Genomic DNA, 15,515 nt, shown 5'->3' on the forward strand with positions numbered 1-15,515 from the left:
CAAATAAACCACCACAAAAATATACAGAAAATCACGAAAAACATCGTTGATAAAGTGCTGAAAGGTCGCCGGTGCATTACAGAGCCCGAACGGCATCACCAAATATTCATAGTGACCGAATCTCGTACGGAACGCCGTCTTCCACTCATCCCCCTCCCTGATACGAACAAGGTTATAGGCCCCCCGCAGGTCTAATTTAGTAAATATCATTGCCGATCTCAGTCTCTGGAGGAGCTCGGGGACTAGGGGTAAGGGATAACGATTCTTTACCGTTATTTTGTTCAGATCACGGTAGTCTATGCAGGGCCGTAACGATTTGTCCTTCTTCTCTACGAAGAACAACCCGGCCCGGCTGGGGATGTGGATGGACGAATAAATCCCTTCCGAAGGTTTTCGTGAATATATTCCCTCAGCACTCCCGATTCCGTTTCAGACAAGGGAAAGATACGGCCGAATGAGATTTCAGATCCGGGTAGGAGGTCTATGGGGCAATCGTAGGAACGGTGCGGAGGAAGAATGTCAGCTCCCCGCTTGCTGAAAACGTCTAAGAAGTCATGGTAGGCCGGAGGAATAACCTGGGATAGATTGGTGTCGCCATCCAAGCACAGGAGGAACCGGGGAACCACGGATCCTGTGACGTGGCAGTGACTCAAACAATAAGGTGACCGAAATTGAATTGTTCCCTTTTCCCAGTCAATCTGGGGGTTATGGGCCCTCAGCCAAGGGAGCCCCAGAATGACTGGAAAAAGGGGGGATGCGATGGCATCCAAATGGAGGAACTCCTGGTGATGGTCTGCCATTGTGGTGAAAATGGGTGGTGTCTCCTGGTCCACCACCCCTGATTTTATACTGGACCCATCTGCCAAGAAGATGTTGAACCCCCTTTCTTTGGTCTGGAGAGGGATTTTTTGCCGGTGGGCAAAAGTCAGATCGATAAAACAACTACAGGCTCCTGAGTCAACGATTGCGGTCACCGACAATGTTCCTCCGTTGAGCTGTAAAGACACAGGAATGGCCAGGTAACTTGACTGATCATCGCTTCCTGCAGGTAAAGTAAAAGAAAAGAGTGGACTTACTCATTTTTGCAGGACAGGAGCGCACCTGGTGACCAGCTTCCCCGCAGTACAGACACAGGTTCTGTGATCTTCTCCTCTGACGTTCCTCGACCGATAAGTGGGAACGGGCCAGTCCCAGTTGCATGGGTTCCGGGTTGTCCCGTTTCCGTGCTTCGCGGATGGTTCCCTGGGGCTGGAGCTGTGTCTCTCGATGGAATCCATGCCACCCTTTGACCCTGGCTGCTCCTTTCCAGCCGACGTTCCCTTAGTCTACGGTCAATTTGAATGGCCAACTCAATCAGTTTTTCCAGGGAGTCAGGTAGGCCTACTCGTGCTAGTTCGTCTTTGAGAGACTCAGACAGCCCGATGCGGAACTGGTGACATAAGGCCGCATCGTTCCATCTGGTGTCTCCCATGCAATGCCTAAAATCGGACACGTATTCTTCGGCTGTCCGGCGGCCCTGCCGCAGAGAGTATAGGGTAGCCTCTGCGGAAGCAGCCCGCTGAGGGTCGTCATACAAAACGGCCATGGCCTGAAAGAACTCGGTCACGGAGTCAAGATGGGGGTCGTGCTTCTCCATCAGATGGTGAGCCCAATCCTGGGGCTCATCCTGAAGGAGGGAGACTATAAACCCTACCTTGACGGTCTCGGTGGTGAACGTGCGGGGCTGTAAGTCGAAGTACTGGGTGCAAGCATTCCGGAAGGCTCGGAAGCGGCTCCGGTCACCACGGAATCGTTCCGGCAGAGGAACGCGGGGTTCAGGAGCTAGGGGTGTGGCAACCGCTCCGGATACCGGGGTAGCGGGAGGTTCTGCAGATGGAGGACTCTGAGCAGGGGGAGTCAGGGGGGCTAATGACTCCATGCGGTCCTCCAGTCGGGCGCAGCGACTGTGGAAATTCTGGAAAGCCTGGGTCAAAGTTGCCAGGTGCTGGCAAATATCCTCTAGGGACGCCGGTCCACTTCCTGGCTCTGTCATGGCCGCAAGGTACTGTTATGATCCGCCAGGTGGTGCCTCAGGCTGCCAACTGACAGACCTACTCAGAGCGTGGGGTCTAAGCCCGGGCTGTGCTTTCACCAGGGCCCCTGATGGTGGGGGTGGACTTGAAACAGTCCCGGGCCAGGTCACGACCTCTGAGCAGGCCCACCAGTGGCTGAGGAGACCTCCGGGGACAGGTACCGGGAGAGCCAGATGTGAAGAGGATGGCGGCCCCAGCAGGGTAGTAACGGATCGTGGGCCCGTGAGGGTAAGCGGGGTACAGAATCGGTGGGCAAAGAGTAGTCGGGTCACACGCAGGATCAGCAGGGTAAGTCAGTCCGTAGAATGGTCAGGGCAATCCGGGTCAAACACAGGAGCAGGCAGAAGTCAGGACAATCCGGGTCAATCACAGGAGCAGGCAGCGTAGTCAGGGCAATCCGGGTCAATCACAGGGGCAGGCAGCGTAGTCAGGGTCAATCAGGGTCACTAGACGGGTGCAGGAACTCAGAATCACAGAAAGACCTTGCGGCAATCTGTGACAGTGCAGGGCATCTTTAAATAGTGCGCCCTGCACTGTCATTGGCCGGCTAGGACGCGCCCCCGGCTGTCATTGGACGCCTGAGGCGCGCCCGCGGCTCCTACTGCGCATGCGCGGCGTCCTGTCAGCCGCGGCTCGCCGGGACCTAGTGCCTGTGTCCCGGCGCGATCTGCCGCCAATGCGCATGCGCGGGGGACGGCGCCGCGATCCTGTACTACGGAGCCGCGATCCCTGACAGGCTTGTTTAGTCACCAATAATACATAGGTGGCTAGTTTAAAATAATGTTTTGACAATCCCAGGGGTTTTAAGTGTAGGAGAGTATACCAAGGGTCTCTTGGGAAGGGACTAGTAAGTAATGAAGTAGTTTAAGAACCTTTGACCAAAACCGGGAAAGCATGGGGCATGTCCACCTCCTGGAACGTTACAACCTCAGAAGCATATATTGGAGGCTGATAGGTGGAGAAATGCCAAACGGGACGGGACCAGGTACCACCTTGTCACCGTTTTGAAGGCCTGTTCCATGGTGAGAACGTTAATGGAGCATGAGGTCAGGGCTGTCCATATCTGTGACCAGAATGCACGATCTTTAGTGTCTTTGAGGTCTCTTTCCCACCTGGAAACTTAAGCGTGATTGTTGGGGTTCCATAGATTAGTCAACTGTGTATAAAGGATAGAAATAAGTTTAGGTGAGAGATGTGTTCAAACAAAGATAGTCGTATGGTTGGGTCTTTGTTGGCAAGGACCGAAGTTACCCTGTTTTTAATCTATAAATCCTAAAAGTTCTGTAGGAGGGGCTTGATATTTGTCCCTTATATCTGCCCAGGTGTAAACTGAACGGCCCGGGAGAATTGAATGGATACATTGAAATTTACGATAAGGTCCGCCAATGGAAAGCGTTAGGGGACTCAAGGCCAGGCAGAAACAGAGGATTGCCCACGAGGGGGAGGAGTGGGAGATTAGGCCGCTGGTGTATTTTGTGGATTCCCATATACGCAATGATTGGGCCATTAGAGGGCTGATGGATGTGGGCCGGGATCTCAGGGGGAGCCATAGAAGCGAGGAGAGAGAGACCGGGTGACACGAGAGCACTTCCAAAGTTACCCATATGGAGGCTTATTGTGCTTCATATAATGAGGTTAAAGGTGCGATTTGAGCCACCACATAGTACTTTGGAGAAGTTGGGAACCGCTAAACCCCCTCTGTTTCCGGTGTGTGAGCATGGTATATTTGATGATCCGAGATCTTTTATTGGCCAAAAAAAAGCGTTAAATGTGATTTTGAAAAGATGTCAGGGCATAAGAAAGGGCTGGGACAGGGAGGGTGCGGAATAGGTATAGGAGCTTGGGAAGGATAGTAATTTTTAGTGCGTTTATTCTGCCCATCCATGAGAGAGGTTGGTGAGACCAGGATATAAGAGTTTTTAGAGAACAAAATGTTGAGGGGTAATTGGCCTCGTAGAAAGTGTAGTAGGAGTTAGTGAGGTTGATCTCTAGATATTCTAAGTGTGCGGGGGGCCTGGAAAAGTTGTAGTTTTGTTTTAGCAAATGTATTTCCTTTATGGGGAGGGAGACATTGAGGGCTGATGATTTGTCTTCGTTTACTATCAAACCCGAAATGTTAGAAAATCGGGTTAGGGTGGAGAAGAGTGTAGGACCATGGGTGGAGATCTGAATGGGAGCATAAGTGGTTAAAAAATGTAGTCAAATGGGGGGCTAAGGAGTCAGCAAATCTTTTGTAGTATAACACCTAGAAACCATCAAGTCCAGGGGTTTTTGCACCTTGAGTGTTTTTTTGTTTTTTTTTTAATCCAAACATTTTTTATTGAAAAGAGAAAAAAAAAACAATGAACAATCATTCGAAGGAATACATGTAGTGTCATACATCTCATATAAAACGGTCAGATCAAAGATATGAGAGTCCATTGCTGGGGATAACCAATGCTGGAACAATTGACAAAGTAGAAAAAAAAAAGAAAGTAAAACATAAAAATAGAAAGGAAAAAAAAAAACAACAGCAACAACTGCAGGTGGGTACCAAAACCTTATCCTAGCCATTCTGTCTCACATTTGCAAAAGTCTATCCATTATCAACCTTGGAGGGGCCAGTCCGAGCGTATCTAACCAGTTCTGCCAAATAAGCTGAAATTTACGTAAAGCGTTACGGTGACGGTAAGTAAGTTGTTCCTGCAAAAGGAGAGAATTAACATATTTTACCCATTGTTTCTTAGCAGGCATTGTACTAGACAGCCAATATCTAGCTATTAGTTTTCTCGGCAGATATAAGAGACGAATAATTATTATATACATACCCGGGGGATATAATTCAGGATCTAGCGCCCCCAATAGGCACACTAGTGGATCAGATGGAATGGGAGTTTGGGTGAGGGAAGATAAAATACGCAGAACTTCCTCCCAATATCTTGTAAGTTTCAGGCATCTCTAAATCGTGGATAAAGTCACCTCTATGTGCAGTACATTCAGGGCATAGTGGCTTATCTCTCCTACCCCATTCAAACAATCTAACAGGTGTCTGGTATGCCCTGTGAAGGATAAATAATTGCGAGAGCTTATGAGAGGCCAAACGGGAGTAGACAGGTACTCATTTCAAAGCCATTTCCCATTGATCCCCTCTTATTTCTCCTATATCCTCCGCCCATTGGGCTCTGCATTTCAAATTCACAGGGTCCTGAGTAGAGGAGAGTAATACCTTGTAAATATGAGATATCAGACCGTTGCATAAGGAAGCCTGTAACACTTCAGTCAGTAATCGGGAGGTAGACCTAGTGAGAGATAGAGTCTGCTTCTAGGCTTGTATCGCATGTCTGAGCTGGAGATATTTATAAAAGTGCTTATGGGTAGCGAAAACTACCTGCTCAACTGTTCATAGGACTTAAGGTGAGTATCTGAAAACAATTGAGTAAGATAGACAATACCCCTGTGTCTCCATTCTGAGAATCCCTCTAGTTTATTTAATTCTGGGTACCTAGGGTTATTCCATATAGGGGTGGAGCCTATAAAACCTGAGATGGCTAGCACCGCATGGAAGGCAGCCCAGACCTTCAGTAGGAGGACGCCAGTGGGACAGGAGGGAGAGCTGGGAGGTCCATATCCAAATGAGAAACAGGCAGTAAGTCAGGATTATGGACAGTGACCAGTCTGGCAATCGGATCCAGATTGTCCTGGTGGCACCACCCAACAAGCTGCTGGAGTTGGGCAGCTAAAAAGTACCATTTAGCATGTGGAACAGACAGCCCCCCTTATCTTTACGATACTGCAGGGTAGTCATACTTATCCAAGCGGTACCCCTCTTCCAAAATAAGAGCCCTAAATTGGTAGACTACCCGCTTGAACCACTTCTGTGAAATCCACATGGGGGAGTTATGAAAAATGTATAGGAGTTGAGGGGCCCAAATCATTTTAATAAGGTTAACTCTCCCCACCACAGATAAAGGTAGTTTACACCAACTTTGGCCCTTCTGTCTATCTAATAATGGTTGTAAGTTCAGTTGGAGGTAGGTAGAAGGGTCTGGAGAGATCACCACACCAAGATATTTGAAGAACTTAACAATCAGAATTTATCTAGCCCACATAGGCAGAGGAGAGGACACTGGGTCCAGGTAACATAAGAGTAGATTTCATCCAGTTTTTTGTAAAGCCTGAGAAATTACCAAATTTAATAATGGTCTCCATTAAGGTTTGAATGGAGTCAGCCACATCCCCCAAATATATTAGCATATCATCTGCAGAAAGAGATATTTTATCTTCCATGCAGCATCTGCGGAACCCTACAATAGAGGGGTGCCTGCAAATCAGGATTGCCAAAGGTTCCACCACCAATGCAAATAGAAGGGGGGATAGAGGACAACCCTGACGAGTGCCCCTATATAATGGGAAGGTAGGGGAAAGCATATTATTAATATGTAGTCTAGCACGTGGGGCAAAGTACCTGCACCCAATTTACAAAGTACTCCTCCAGTCCAAACCGCTTAAAAATTTCCCAGAGATAAGGCCACTCAACACTGTCAAAGGCCTTGGCCTTGTCCAAAGATAGCTCTTTCCTGGATTATCTACAGGTACCTGCAAACTGGGAAACAAACGTCTAATATTATTAGCGGTCGACCTAGAGGGGATAAATCTGGACTGGTCCAGATGCATCAGCTTGCTTATCACCCGAGAGAATCTAGTGGCAAGAGCTCTTGCAAGGAGTTTTACATCTGTATTTAGCAAAGAAATAGGTTGATAGGAATCAGTGTGTAGCCTATCTTTCCCAGGTTTTGGGATCACCACAGTTATAGCTTCTTTCATCGAATCTGGAAGATCCCCAATGTCCAAGGCCTCCTTTAACACTCTATGTAAATATGGAAGAAGAACTTCTCCATATCTACTGTATATTTCAGCTTGGAGCCTGTCAGATCCCGGATATTTATTAGTACGGGCAGTGTCCAAGGCCTCTGTAAGCTTTTCGATAGTTTTAGGGGAATTCAATTTATCTACATCAGAGACAGATAACACTGTTCAACAAATGTTTATTTTTTGCCAGTTTTGGAAACAAAAGGATCCATTTCTTAATGAATTTCACATTCTGAGTTCAAATATAACAATGAAATTTGTCAATTGGCTCTAGTTTTTCTGTAAACGGAAAGTTTTCTACTATAGGCGTAATGACTACATAATGCACAATAATTATATAGATAGATGTCTTTCCACAAATATAAAGCAAGTGATATTGACTACATAACAAAGCCTAAATGGCATAATATATTGCATAGGATTACCAAGAAAAATTATAGCCATAAGCTAAGTTGAATCATTTTAATACTTAGGATTCTCACTAGTTTTGTCTTCAGTTTGTGTCGGTTTTGCTTCTCTTGGCTTTTCTCTTGTATTCGAGGAAAGGGCTATCTCTTACAACTGCACGTGACTACACGCTTCAGGTTCTTCCTCACTTGACTCAACCACGAAGGATTCTGGTGCTTTAGGAATTGGTAGCCCCTCTCCATGAGGAACTGGACGTATTGCCGATGGAATATTTGGATAGTGCACAGATAACTTTTTCTTCTTTTTACAATTGGAGGCACCATACAAAAGTAACAATTACTAACATGATCTGTTGGCTCTCTCCAAATCATTGGCACAGCGAAAGGCATAGATGCCTTTTTTCCATTCAACCATTGCTCCAGTGCCGTCCCACAAGAATTGCAGCATATATGTGGTGCCCAGCTCTTGTCCTGGTCTCCTATCTTGCAGCCAAAATACAAGTTGTAGGCTTTCTTAATCATTCCTGTTATCCTCCTTTTTTGTGAGATAAAAGTTATTTCACCGCAGATATAGCAGAAATTATCTGCTTTATTCACACAAGTTCGAGGCATTACTGAGTAGCCTATATAAGCATAAAACGAAATGTAAAGACGCTGTCGAACTACAATCAGCTACAGATACTGCAGCTTTTATGCAGTGAAGTGATGCAATTAAAGGCTAATATTGCATCATCTCAGTATACATGCAATTTTCTATTGGTCACCAGTATCAATTGCGCAATATGCAGCTGAAGTTGCATCATAATTTTGAATGGCTTACGTCATTAGATGGGTGAATATATCATGGAAACTAGAGCCAATCAACATTTTTTAGGGTCATTTCGTTTTCAGCACCCCAAAATTATGTAAGATTAGCTAATTTTATGCCCAAAACTTTTTACCTGTTGAACAGTGTAATTGAGGAAAGGGGCAGCTATCTAGAAAATTCTCTAACACTGCAGTTGTGGCATCAGTCTTAGACACATAGAGCTTAGTGTAAAAGTGGTGAAACATATCAATAATAGCAGTATTAGACGTAACTACTTCTCCAGTGGCCGAGGTAATGCATCAATAGAAGAAGTGTCTCGTTGAGCCCGTGCCACCAGAGCCAAAAGATGACCAGTATTCTCCCCTTCCTCAAAATAATTCTGTAGAAAATAGCGCTTCTTTTCCGCTGCAGAAAATACTACCCTATTATACAAGGATTGTGCTTCTGCCCATTGTTGCTGAGTGGTAGGGTTACGATTGGCTACTAATTCTATCTCCCTACGCTGAACCTCTGTACGAACCGTATCCTCCCATTCCCAGGATTTACGTTTAATAGTAGTGATCTCTCATATAAGTAATCCTCGAATGTACGCTTTAAACATGTCCCAGAGGATAGCTGCAGAAGCAGAGCCAGTATTAAATGTAAGGAAGTCAGTCAAAGATTGGGGAAGGGGGTCAAATGTTGGGAAGAGAGTCAGCCAAAATGGATTAAGTCGCCACAGAGAACGGGTGGACAGCATAGAGATCGATAATCGTACCCAGAATGGAGAGTAGTCCAAGAGGAGGCGGGGTTCATATGCTTAATCTCCTATATGGGGTATTAGGGCAGAGTTACCTAACCACAAATCTATGCAGGGCAAACCATCATGAGAGGTTGAGTAACATGAGTAATATTTAAGATCTGCATGCTTTTCCCTCCACACATCCCTCAGACCTAGTTCAATAAGATGGTTAGCGAAGAGTGTACGCCGAGCAGCTGAGGGCGTATTCCGCAGAGTGAGAGATAATTTATCCAACATGGGGTTCAAAAAATTATTGAAGTCCCCCAAAGCTAGGACTGGTACATCTGGATATGGAGCTATAAATTGAGCAAGATTTTTCAAAGACTCTGACGAGAATGGGGGAGGGATATACATGGCAGCAAATGTACATAGAAAACCATTCAATTTACAAACTAGAAAAACATATCGACCCATTTCGTCAATCTGTTGCTTCAGACGCACAAATGAGATTGTTTTATATCAATACACTAACTCCTCGGAGAAAGAAGAATACGTAGGGTGAAACTGGGTAGGAAATTTCTGAGATCGCAACAGATGGACAGAATCGGGCTGTAAATGAGTCTCTTGCAAACATATTAACTGGGGGACCGCCACTCTGGAATGCTTTTCATGTCCAGTGACTAACTGATTTATAGCTTTACGACCAGGCCAAGGCAAGAGTCTGACAGACATCATGGGACCAGCTAATTGGGTTTACAACGATGAAGCGTATCCAGCTGTGACTGAAGCACTTGTGACCCCAGCATACACACACACACCACATGCCATTCAAAAAAAAGGGAGGGGTAAGACTGAACAGAGTGAGAATGACATTTGCAGAGTATGATACAAAATATGGTTGTCATTGTCCATATCTGTACGCACAATTATCACAAGTGCCGCCTATCAGTGTGTATCAGTGCCGCCTATCGGTGCCCGTCAGTGCTGCCTATTAGTGCTGCCTAACAGTGTCAGTCAGTGCCACCTAACAGTGCCAGTCAGTGCCGCCTATCAGTGCCATATATGAGTGCTGCCTTCCAGTGCCCATCAGTAATGCCTGCCAATGCCCATCAGTGCCACCTACCAGTGCCTCCTCATCAGTGCCCATCAGTGCCACCTATCAGTGTCCATCAGTGCAGCCTATCAGTGCCCATCACTGAAGCCTCATTAGCGCACATCAGTGAAGGAAAAAAATCAGTTATTTACAAAATTTTATAAAAAAAACTAAGAAAGCTTTTTTTTTTTTTTAATTTTCTGTGGTTTTTGGTTTGTTTAGCAAAAATAAAAAACCCAGAGGTGATTAAATACTGCCAAATGAAAGCTCTATTTGTCTCAAAAAAATTATAAAAATTTCATATGTGTACAGTGTTGCATAACCGAGCAATTGTCATTCAAAGTGTGACAGCGCTGACAGCTGAAAATTGGCCTGGGCAGGAAGGGGGTATAAGTGCCCTGTAGGCGAGTGGTTAAAGACGGCTGCAAAGTATTAAAATAACTAAACATAGCCCCTTTTTTAATCTCATCTTTTAGGCCCCGTACATTCCAGGACAGGAAAAGTAAATTTTTATGTACTGCGTCCCGCATGGAACAGATTAACAATGACCCAGGGGGGAGCCCTAGGGCATTCCCCCTTGTGCAGGATATTGACTGATACAAGTATGTGCAGGACTATAGACCCTAGAAAAATTAGGATATTCCATCTTACTATATTATCATAAGAGATAGAATGAAGGCCTACAGTCCATTGGGTGAGAAGGAGGCGCACAGCTAATAGTGTATACATTGTGACAGTATGAACTGCGAGGTGATCGATGGACGCTATGGCTCTGATTTACTAAGAATTGAGTCTACCAGCAGACTCTGAACATTCAGGCAGACTCAATTAAATCAATTAAGACCTGTCAGTCTTCTGAGAGGCTTCTAGCAATCTCATTGAAAAGCGTCTACTTACCTGTTAGTAAATGTGGAATCGCCTCTGGCACATTTTTAGGTGCAATACCAGATATGTTCGCTAGGTGGCGCACAAGCACGGGCTTTGTCTTGTTGGCGTTTTTCTGTTTGCATATGACAGTGATGGCGAACCTTTTTGAGCCCGAGTGCCCAAACTGCAACCCAAAACCAACTTATTTCTTTCAAAGTGCCAACACTGCAATGAAACCTGAATATCGAGCTTTTGGTTTAGAAAAAACAACTCGTACAGTAGTGCAAACTAATTAACAGCTTTTGTCTTAAAAGAAAAACACAATGACAGAGCTTTCAATTATACAGTTTTTTTTTATTGAAAAAAACATCAATTCTACATGTGCATGTATTTTTGGTTAAGAATGCATTTGCTTAGCACTGGTAAGGATGCATTTGCTGAGCACTGGTTAGAATGCTTTTGCTGAGCACTCGTAAGGATGCATTGCTGAACTTGTATTGGGCCTTACTCTGGGTACTTTCCCTGCTTCTACAGGTGTTGCATTAGTAAAAGTTAAAGTCAGCCTATATTAGGGTGAGCCAGATCAACAAGAAAACTAAACTTGCTTAACACAGAAACAACACCTAAACTTGTGTCTTGGACTGCATACACTACATTAGGTAAAAGTTGTCATTTGGCATGCTTTTGCACAATTAATGTTATTTTTGTTGTTGTATGGATGCTGATAATTTGTCAAACCTTGGCTCATACTCCGTTAGTTTGAGAGCAACACATACAGCACTCAGGTCATCTGTTAGTCTGTTTCTGGCATCACATTTGATATAATTCAAAGCTGAAAACAGCTGCTCACAAACATAAGATGACCCAAACAAAGTAAGAAAAGCAATCCCAAGTGCTTTCATTGACTTAAAATTATTTGGCAGAGAACTCCACACTTTAAGTATTTTATTTTCCGAACTACCAACTGTGCTGTCCTTTGTCATCCCTTCACACTCTATCTTCTCAAGTGTTGCACGCAGCTCAAAGAATTTATTTTTCCAGATAGAGCTTTCTTGAAATTCCAGTAGCTCCATTTCCAGATTTTCTAAATCTAACCAGAGTAAGCAGGAAAGATCAAGCTCTTCAAATTTGGCTTTATCTGGAGAAGTAAGAAAACACAGGGTTGTCTCCATCTTACGGAACTGTAAAAATCTGTTACTAAAATTCTCCTTTGCAACTGCTACAATGCTAGAAAATTCCTTGTAGATTTCCTGATGGTTTGTAGGATTGTCCGTAAATGTTGTAGAATTTTCCAAATGCATTTTTAGATTTGGAAAATATTTCAGCTGCCCACTTTCAAGGTCTCTTTCAAAAACCTACAGTTTTCTCTCAAATGTTCTGATATCACAAAACATGCTTTCTGCTGTTTTCCCTAAACCTTGCAGTTTTTTGTTCAGTACATTGAAGTGTACTGTAAAATCAGTAAAAAACATGAGGTTGGTAAGCCAGGTCATATCAGTGAGCTGTGGATATTCCTGCCCCTTTTCATTCATAAACAGCCTAATTTCATCCAAGCAGGCTACAAATCTCTCCAGGACCTGTCCTCTGCTTAGCCACCGGACATTATTGTACATAAGTAAAGTATTATACTGTGCCTGTACCTCATCAAGAAGTGCTTCAAACTGTTGACAATTAAGAGCACGAGCCATGATGTAATTCTTTTTTTTTTTTTTTTTAATTTAAATATTTATTGATTTTCCAGTTTAAATACATATCATCATCACATTATATATATAAAAAAATATAACATCATATTTTCCCTTTCCAAGAATATTTCTCTATCTCCCCCCTCCTCCTCCCCCCACCCCATCCCCGTCTCCCCTCCCTGCATTTTCTCTCAATCTTCTTATAAAAGCAAGTGAATTTTTTCCTATCTTACTCTTTATTGTTTCCTATATTTCGTGTATAATCTGGCTTTTTACTAATTCTCCCATTTCCCATAGTAGACCTCCAACTTATCTTTCTAAATATGGCAGAGTTTTTCCATTTTTCTAATCTGCTCCACTCTTTCTATCCAGTCCTCCTCCTTCGGCACTTCCGCTTTCCGACATAACTTGGGTATCAGACCTTTTGCAGCGTTTAGATAGTACCATATGCCTGATTCTTTATGTTTATTCACTGTTAAATCTATATTGTGCAAGATACATACTTCTGGGTCTAGCCCTATATCTATTTCAGTTATCATTTCTATCAAATGGAATATTGTCTTCCAAAATACTTGGATTTTTGGGCATCCCCACCATATATGGTATACCGTACCTATCTCTCCACATCCCCTCCAACACAACGGTGAGTTCTCTCCACACATCCTATTTTCTACATTCGGTGTAATGTGCCATCAGGGGCGGACTGACAATTCATGGGGCCCCCGGGCAATAGGGGATCATGGGGCCCCTGTGTCCTTGCCCAAACTCAAAAAAGCCTGTGAAAAAGGTACCAGGGGCATCTCATGGGGCCCCCTACTGACCCCGGGCCCTCGGGCAGTGCCCGAGTTTCCAAATGGTCAGTCCGCCCCTGTGTGCCATCTTATCAAACACTTATAATTAATTTCTACTTCCCTCATAGAAATATTTTCGTGAGTTAATCTATATATTCTCCTCTGTTTTTCCTCATCTATCACAACTCACATATCAGTTTCCCATTTTGCTATATATGTTGGCTTTGTGTTTGTGTCTAGTTCAGTGAGTACTTTATAAATTTTAGCAATCCCATACTTTCCATCACCTCGTGTCCCCAATAGCTTTTCAAGCAAATTCCAGTTATCTCTTGTCCTTAGAGGTTTTGAAAGGTTCCCAACAAAACATCTCAATTGAAAATACCGCCGTTCATCTAATTTAGTGAAAATCTCTCCCTTTTTTTTTTCCAAATCCTTAAATGATCCTAGTTTACCCTCCACCAAAATATCTCTCAATTGAACCTCATCTTTTTTAAACCACCTACCTCCTATCTCTTCTCTACCTGGGGGAAAAAACTCTGTGTTACTCAGTGGCATCAATGTTGAATTAAAATCCCATTTCATACTTTTGTGCAAATTATCCCAAATCCTTAAAACATTTAAAGTGTATGTACTTACATTATCTTTTAAACCCCTGTACTGTGTTGGCACCCATATCACTCTACCTAAATTTGTTCCGCTGAGTTTGTTCTCAATTCTCACCTAACTTTTCTTATGGTTATACATCCAGTCTATAATTCTTGCCAGTATTACTGCTTTATAGTATCTTTTAAAGTCTGGAAGCCCCAGTCCACCTCTCTCTTTACTTCTACTCAACAACTCATAAGATACTCTTGGCTTTTTGTTCCTCCATATGTATCTTGTTATCATTTTCTTAATTACTTTAAAAAAAGGCTTCTGGGAGTTTAATTGGGATCATTTGATATCTATATAAAATTTTAGGTACTATTACCATTTTTACCAGATTTATACGCCCTATCCATGTCAGGCCTCCTCCTTCCAATATTTTTAGTTCCTCTCTAATCTCGTTTATCAGTGAAATATAGTTTAGTTTATATAGATGTTTATATGAAGCTGTAAGTTTTACTCCTAAATATTTTATATCTCTATCTTTCCATTTAAAAGGAAATTCATTTTGTATCTTTTCTTTTTCATTTTTTAAAATATATTTATATTTAGAATCTCCGTTTTTGTTGGGTTGATCTTTAAATTTGACAATTCCCCATATTCCTTCAGTAGCTTCATTAAGTTTGGAAGTGTTATCCTGGGATTTCCTACATAGAACAACAAGTCATCCGCAAAGGCCGCAACTTTATGTTCTGTGTCATCTATCTGGATTCCCTTTACATCTCTATTCTGCCTTATCGTTGACAACAAAGGTTCCAGTGATAGAACATACAGCAATGGGGACAGTGGACATCCCTGTCTTGTTCCACTTGACATCTCAATGGGTTTCGACCTCTCCCCATTTACCACAATAACCGCAGAGGGGTATCTGTACAGCTTTCCTATCCACGCTCTCATTCTAGGCCCGATTCCCAGAGCTTCAAGAGTATCCATCGTGAATCTCCAGTCCACTCTGTCAAACGCTTTCTCAGCATCAATCGAGAGTAGCACTACCGGATCTTTTCCCTTTCTACTTTTTTGGACAAGCATCGGTGATCGTAGCCCATTATCTTTGCCCTCCCTCCCTGGAAAAAAACCAACTTAGTCCTCATGTATCCATTCGGGCATTAGTTCTTTCAATCTATTTGCTAAAACCTTTGCGTATAGCTTAGTGTCGGTATTCAATAATGAGATAGGTCTATAGCTCGAACACTGAGAGGCATCTTTTCCCTCTTTTTGAATAAGCACCACATGAGCTTGTAGCGATTCTCTTCTTACTTCCATCTCTCCACTTAGAGCATTCATGTATTTTCTAAGTTTAGGTACTAATATTTCACTATATTTTTTATAGTATCTCACTGTGTAACCGTCTGGTCCTGGGCTTTTCCCTGATGCTGTATTTTTTAATGCTATTTTTATTTCTTCCTGTGAAATTTCTGCATCAAGGGGATTCAGTTGTTCCTCTCTTAATTTTGATAACCCAGCCATCTCCAAGTATTTCTTTCTTTTTTGATTCCTCTCACTTTCTGTGTTTTTTAATAATTCCAGGGGGCTTAAATTATACAGTTTCCTATAATATTCCATAAATACTTTGGTGAT

Source organism: Staurois parvus, unplaced genomic scaffold (assembly GCF_062004578.1).
Source record: "Staurois parvus isolate SC_StPar_1 unplaced genomic scaffold, SC_StPar_1.0 ptg000439l, whole genome shotgun sequence".
NCBI lineage: Eukaryota > Metazoa > Chordata > Amphibia > Anura > Ranidae > Staurois > Staurois parvus.